The following is a 7,802-nucleotide window of genomic DNA, read 5'->3' as shown; positions in this document are numbered from 1 at the left end:
AAGACAGACAACAGTAAGTCTGAGGAGATAGATATATATATATATATCATCCTTGGGCATCAAGGAGAGATTAAATACATCTTTATTAAAATGTATCATTAAGATCAAGATAATAAAACATCAAGAAAAATTTTTAGTAAATGTTAAAATCAAAATGATGTTTTGTTAATTACCATATACCATGTTACAATTTATTGAAGCTTCACTGTATTATATTCTGCAGGGAATTAAAAAGCAATAGACAGCGCCATTTCTAAATGCCCAGACTCCCAATGTAATGCATAAGGATCCCCAGAACATCTTTCTGAGCAAATTAGATTCATTGATTCTACTCACACCCACCAAAGAGAGTACTAGAAAAGAAGTAAACTGATGTTAGCAACCCCTTTTTCCAGCTCCACCTGAGAAAATAACTAGCTTTGTGTATCTTAAGGAGCTGACTTGGTCTTATACTATCACTGACTAGAGATATGGTAGGAGAGATAACAATCGTCAGAGGCAGAGAGCGTCCAGGATGACTGGGAAGCATTTAGGATGGAAACTGACGCTTTGGGTGGGAGAAGATGAAGCTGAGGGCAATAAAAAGTTTGAGCTTTTTCAAAAGTTGAGGAGAGATCTGATTGCATGCAAAATTCTGAAGTTTTCTGTAAGACTGTAAGTAAAATGAGATGCCACTACATTTTTCTTGTATTAGCAAATCTTCAAGTACTTCCTTATGTTCACGTGTTCACATTATTTTATGGCCATGAGTGTCAAGCAAGTGAACACAGGATTTGGACTGACAGGGTTGAATTCTGCCACTCATCAGCTTCACGGCCTGGGCAGGTAACTGACTCAGCCTCAGTTATTACTTCACCTATTGCTAATAGTAATACTAACTCACTGGGTTTTGTGAAGTTTAAATATGTGTGTCACGTAACATTAGACCTGAAAAGGTAGATTCTCAATAGTAGCTAATACAAACAGATCATCTGAAAAAAAATGAGGAAGAAATGAAGGAAATGAATTCTTTAGCTGTATTTTAAGCAGGTTTTTAAAAAATTTCTAGTAGTTTTTGCTTTGTATAATTTTACACATAGGTTTATTATGATTGTTAGAACTTTAAAATTATACTTCTTTTAAAAATGTCCCTCTATGTCCTATTTAGAATTTTTCACCTTAAATATAATCAACCTAAGATTTATACTACCATTCCTGCCCACTCATTCTCTCTCTCCATCTCTCTTTGTCTATCATTTTATTTTAAATCTTTCATTGTAACTTTGTGTTAAGTGTATTTTTTGTAAGCAGCATATAAGAGTATTTTAATTAGGTAGCTATATAATTACATAACATTTAGACTGGTAAAGTTTAGAGAAATGGCTTTACCTTATTTTTATTATTTAATTTTTCTTCCCTTTATTTTCACTGGCGTGTATATTTTTTCCATTATTATTTTGAAAGGTCCACTGTACTGCTTTATTTCGTTAGTGGTCACCTTCCCTTTATCTGCTTTCAAAAAGACACATATTTCACAACCATAATATAGAACAAAATACCTATTATTTCTCCCAAATTTGGGTCTCTGGGATATTTTCACTAATCCTTCCCTTGTTTTACTCTCTCCTTTCTTTTCATCCTCTGAACCATTTAGAAAGCTTCTCTTACTGTACAATCTTCCTTTCCCCTCCAACTCTTTTGTTTGCCTAAGATGTTTCATTATTCAAACATGTAACTCACAGTGTGATTTTTCTGTTTCAAGAGTCCTATTTAGCACATTCTTAGAAAGGGTACCTCTACTTATGTATATTTAATTGCATATTTGTAGAATGTATATTTTGCTACTCACAATTGTTTCCCTTTCTTTTCATCTTTCCCTCCATTCTGATGCATCTGTCATTTGGCTAGTGTCATTTATTAATTTTCTTAGATAGCCAATTGATTAAATCAGCCTAGAGAGTCATGTTTTAATCATTTGGCTTCATAACACTCCAAAACTAAAGCAACGGCATTTATTCTACTCCCAAATCTGCATTCTGGGCAAGGCTCAATAGGGATAACCCATCTCTGCTCTCCCTGGTGTTGCCTGGGGTTTGTGGAAGGTTGGGGGCTGGAGTCATCCAAAGGCTTATTCACCCACCTGTAGATGCTTCTACATTGATCATTAGAAAGTTCAAACAACAGGAGTCTAGAAGAGACCCTCTTTACATATCTTTCTCCACCCTTATTTAGAATCTTGATATGGTCTTTCTAGGATGACTGCTTCAGGGTAGCTGGACTTCTTACTTTTAAAGGCACACATGTTCTGAAAGACAGACAGACAGAAAGAAAGAGAGGTCAAGCAGAAGGCATATGGCCTTTTATGATCTAGCATGAAAAGCTACACATTCCACTTTCAACCTTTTCTACTAATTAGAAACAAGTTTCTAAATTCAGCCAACATTCCGACACTCATGAGGAACAAAATTAGACTCCACCTTCGAAAGGGAGCGCACCAAATCGTTTAGAGAAATGTTTTAAATCCTCTACAGCCTGTAAGATGATGATGATGATTTATTTTAGAAATATCACAATCTATGTCCAAGTTTTTTCAAACCACAGGCTTAGAATTTTACTTGGCACCAGGAAAATTAGCTTCATTATGTGTTTAATCATCATCTCTGTTAAAATAAAATACAACATGGAGACCAGATTTGCAAATTCCTTGAACACACAAAACCAGTTAAGCGAAACCCAATTTAGCTTATCCTGCAACAGAAGCAAAACTTAATCCGGGTTGTTTCTTTGTAAACACCTCTGAAAACCAAAAGCAAAAGCTAAATTATTTTCCAAAAATGGCATAACGTTTTAGCCAATACCCCATCAGTGGAAAAACCCCAATGCTACCACCAACCATTATAAAGATTAAACAGCTTCGTACTTCCACTATATGAGCTGTCATGTAACAACATGCCTCAGAGCTTCATTCCACTGTTGGCTTGCAGGCTCCCAGTTAGTCAACTGTTTTGTGCACAATAAACTCTTACCCTGGTGCCAGAAACAAGAGCAATGGGAAGGCAAACTAGTCCTTAGTAGTCTTCTCCTTGATTTTAACTCAGATGCCCTCGAACTTGGGCCAAGTTAGAGCGCTTGATCTCCAAGCCAATGGCTTTGGCTGGAGTGGTGGCACAGCGTCAGCCACCTGCTGGTGCTTGTCCAGGATGTTGCTGAACAGTTGGCAGGTGTCAGGGAAGCCCTGGGAGCAGGAGAACTCCTTTATGCTCACCATATGGTGCTGCTCTGGGCAAAGCATGCGGTGGCAGCCCTGCTGGTCTCTGGGCTCTGGTTTGGTGACAGTCATGCTGAAGAAGCCATCCTACTTAAGTGGTCTGTAGAGGCCAGCCCAGTGGTTGTACCTGTTCCTGGGGTGGGGTAGGTACCAGGGGATGAGGGTGTTGAACTGTCTGGCCGAGGAGTAACAGACTTTGCCCATTTCCACTTGGGAGCAGACCCCCAAGTGCCTGGTGCTGCTGCAGCCATTCTTCCCATTGTGGTATGCGTACTGTGGCTTCCTGGCCACGGTGCTGTCAGAGAGCCACACCGCGATGTTGGGCAGGCCACGCCACTCTGAGCCCACGGCCCGAGGGATGTTCCGCATGTACTTGCACTTGTGTCTTGACAGTTGTGGTCCCTGAGGATGGGCTGGTACTGTGAGCCCTGAACTGCCTTTGGAACAGGGACTGAGACTCCCCATTGTATGAGATCTCCAGAGCCAAAGCTCCCTTCTGGATACAATTTTGTTGACTTTTTAAGTTTCTGGATTTTGACATCTCCATATGTTTGTTTTTTATTTTGTTTTTATTTCCTTCTTTCCATAACTCTGGTCTCCTGGATCCACTATGCAGATTTCTTATCTTTTGCACTGTATTTGTCATCTCCTTGTATTTTTTGCTCAGTGCTTCAAAATAGTTTTGTCTTTGATATTTTTGGTCATTAGTTAGAACTCAAAATTAACTGTTTTTATCTTGAATTATTTCATTTAATTGTTTAGTAAGGAATTAACAGTTTAGATTCCTAAAAGTCCTTTTACTTCTGCACTTGGATTGAATCACTGAAGTCATTCTAATATCTTTTCTTTATTCAGGCTTTCATATATCTCCCCTACAATCTTATTTCACTGGAGGTATGTAGTGTGTTCCACCTAAAATCTCCTCACTCTAACAGATGGAACCTTAATGTGCTGCCTTTTTCCTCTGCAGGTTCACAGATCTTGTCAGGCTCCATCTTCAGTGGTGCTATCTCCCAGGTGTTGGAAGGTAAAGTGTTCTCTACCCTCTAGGCATTGTTGGTACAGATGCAGCAGACTGCTGTTCCCCTGCTTAGGTAAATGCAGCAAGTCCCATTGTTCCTTTGTCTTGTACTCCCAGAATTTGGGCAATGGGGACATGCAGCCATTCAGCTCCTATTTATCCTTTTGAGAACCAAAGAGACAAGGCGTCTTCATGGGAAAAGCATGGATGATGCCAGCTTTTCTCAAAGGAAGTTTGCAGATCTCAGTGGGTCAAGTTTTTCCCAGGACTTAATTTTCAGTCCTGTCTTCTACAGCATCTTCAAAGCTGATCCTCACACATGTTCATACAGTACTCAAGCCATTCTTTTTCTTTTCTTGTTGTTTATTTGCTTCAAGGTTTAACCTAAAAAAAAATACAATAAAACAAAGATATTTGTTTTAGATTTAAACCAATTACACATCCTTAAGGAAACAATTCTTGGCACTACAAATCTTCTTAACATCTGCCTTCTCAATCCCAATCTCATGATCTTAGCTTCCAGCTGTGAACAAGTTACCTGTGAGTTCCAGTTGCCAGTTAAAAGGGAGCTGCATGTTTGTAACGTGATAGCTTCCTTGAGACTGTCCACACTATCAAGGTTCTTACTAAGTAACAGGTTTTTAGTATTGATATGTTTCTTTCTGCTGCTAGCCTAACAACTTTAGTTTTTTTTGCAATTTAAGTATTTTTGCTGACACAGTGGCTTTCAGAGGGAACAACCATCTTCTTTTCATGACTTAAGATCATATCTTGGATACCATAAAACACAGCAAAACTTAAAAAAAACATTCAAAGCAGTAATTTCTTCATATCTGCTTAAAAATGACTTGTGTATAAATCACTCTGGAAAATTTTTTTATAACTTCAAATTATTTCAGAAACAAGTTGCAAATAGTGACTAAAGAAAATTAAAATTGCAACACTAATTCATTTTACAAAGAACAAGCAAAGAAGTAAGCCTGAGATAAAAAAAATTAAGGGAAAATTGGAAGAGGTCCTATTAATTCTCTTCTCCAAAAGTTAAGACCATATTTGTTTCAAGAACAAGAATAACAACAAAACACTCATGGGTGAGGTCCAGCTGCTGATGCATTACATTTCATGTTTCTTCCATCCATATAAAGAGAACAAGTCTAGAAGTCAATTAGGACTAAAAGTTTTACTTTTATTAAAAGCCTGTGACAGCTGAAACAAAGAAAGCTGTTGCTACATAATGCCAAACCACAGGGAAAGATTTTAGTATCAATCTGGCCTATGGCAGTCATCTTTCTATGGAATTCACTCCAAGTCAAGAATAGAAATAATCACTTCCTTCATGCCTGAAAATAAATCTGTGGTTAGTATAGATTAAGAAGAAATGGGTCCATATACTTAGTTCATTTGTCTAAATTTTATTCTGAGATTTTTATGTTCACTTCTAAACATAATGTTCCTTAATATTATTTTGCTTAGCTTATTTTGATAAACGCTTATGTGTGTACTTGAAAGTTTATTCATGTGAAAGAGTGCTATTTGTTTCTAGTAGTTAACCACATCTTCTGAATGAACCCTGGTGATTCAGATTATGTGGATAAATAATAGGTAAAGAATCCTAAGTGCTGAATTTGAAACTTAAGCAAAAACCAAAAATGATCCATTTACTTATGTAATAAGTGTTCATTTAGCAACTACTCTGAACTAGAGAGTGCTGAGCATTAGCAATTCAAAACATTCTTTTTTTCAGTGAACGTCATCACTGCTCTGAAGGTTAAGTTACAGGTGGTGTAAAATTCAAGTATGTATCTGCAGCTTAATCATCTTAAGCATATTCATATATTTAAAAAGAGAGTGTGAGAATATTATCTTTTAGTAATAAACTTTTAATTTTGAAATAATTTGTGAGTACTAGAAATGCTGTAAAATAGTAGAGTTCCCCTAGCTCCTTCATTCAGCTTTCCTTGATGTTAAACTATTACCTAACCAACCACAGTTCATCTGTCAACATCAAGAAAATAACATTAATAGGATACTAATACTAATAACTAAATTGCAGATTTTATTCAGATTTCATCAGTTTTTCCACTTTTTCTCCATTCAGTAGGCAGCCTTTCTGTTTTGTTAATAGTTTCATAGAACCAAGGGTTGTGACTATAAAGAGCAATAAAGGGTGCTCATGGGAGCAGACTGGAAGCACCTTGGCACATTCAGGAGTCTAGGGTGATTGTTAGGCATGTGAGCCAAGGGCCACACTCTAAGACACACAGATAAATAAATGTAGAGCAGTGGTCTCAAACCAGTATCTCTTAGGCACACCAAGACCACAGATGTGTTCCGTTTGGCCACTGGTGCTCAGAAAGTATTGAATTCCTTCCTCATGTTCAACTACTAAAATTTTTCATATAAAAATCCAAGTTTCTGACTTTTTTTTTTAAAAAACTAGAAGTTGTAATGATGCTAGGCTGTCAGCCTTCATGGCTACAGTCAGCAGGAGCTGGGTGCTTGATGTTCCCTCCTGTGGTTTCCAGGATGTACCATTTTCCAGAGCTTCCCTCACACTGAGGCTCAGAGCTATTGCCATTCCACCAACTCATAGGCTGTTTGCTTTAGCAATTTTCCCAAATGGCCCCCGTGGGCAGTTGAGCTTCTGATCTTCATCTGACAATCATGTATGAATGTCTTGACATTCAAACAAAAGCTTGAGGTGAGTTTGTGTGTCTCTCTGACTCATTTCCTTCATAAACTTGATATTAGCACTCATCCTGAGAAAAGAGGACATTTCTTAGGCACTTCAGAGTCTTGTTAGCCAACAGTTTGAGTTATGTTTTGTCCGTCCTCAACATAATGACACAAGGCACACTGAGCTTCTAAGTCTTCTAGGTCTCTCAGCACTAACATTTCTAATTTGTAAACCTAACTTTCCTATCTACACAGAAACTCCTATCTACCCTTTAAATTCACCCTTTGTAAAAACTTCTGACTGCTTCCAAATGCTTTGACTATTATGAATACTGTACTTTCAAAAATTAATCACTGCAATAATGTCTTTGGTAAATATAATCAAATTTTGATAATTTTATATTTTAACCTATTTTAAAGGCAGCACTGGCTCTTAAGTTTAGGACTTGATAGAATAATCCATTGCTTAACGTCCTGTTCAGTTGTAAAATACCTGGATTTTGCCAGGTGGACCTTGCTCTTTAACACATGAATTCTTCCAGCCTCTAGATTCTCCAAAATATATGCTCTATCTATGAAAGACAAGGAATATCATCTTTCTTTCACCTCAAACAGTTGGAGAATTATAGGGTCTAGCACCGGATTAACATCTCTGGTGGAGGTCATGCATGAAAATTAAAATACCATTTTTCATTGTGCTGTATTATACATTGCTACTGAAGCTGCAGAGAAGTTCTCATTACTTCTTTTCAAAAACATTGTAAATTTTGTTAATGCCAGCATCCTGTGATGAATGCCAATGCACTATTTGATATTCTACACTCTGAATTTTTCCCTCTCCTAGAATAAAGGGCAAAT

General features: G+C 37.3%; 1 pseudogene; it reads right to left on the bottom strand.

Annotated features, from left to right (window-relative positions):
* Positions 1–3,068: 3,068 nt before the first annotated feature.
* On the bottom strand, positions 3,069–4,005 carry LOC135321457 (DNA (cytosine-5)-methyltransferase 1-like; annotated as a pseudogene).
* Between the last annotated feature and the right edge of the window lie 3,797 nt (positions 4,006–7,802).

Source organism: Camelus dromedarius, chromosome 6 (genome assembly GCF_036321535.1).
Source record: "Camelus dromedarius isolate mCamDro1 chromosome 6, mCamDro1.pat, whole genome shotgun sequence".
Taxonomy (NCBI): Eukaryota; Metazoa; Chordata; class Mammalia; order Artiodactyla; family Camelidae; genus Camelus; species Camelus dromedarius.
This window is presented reverse-complemented; position numbering and strand designations above follow the sequence as displayed.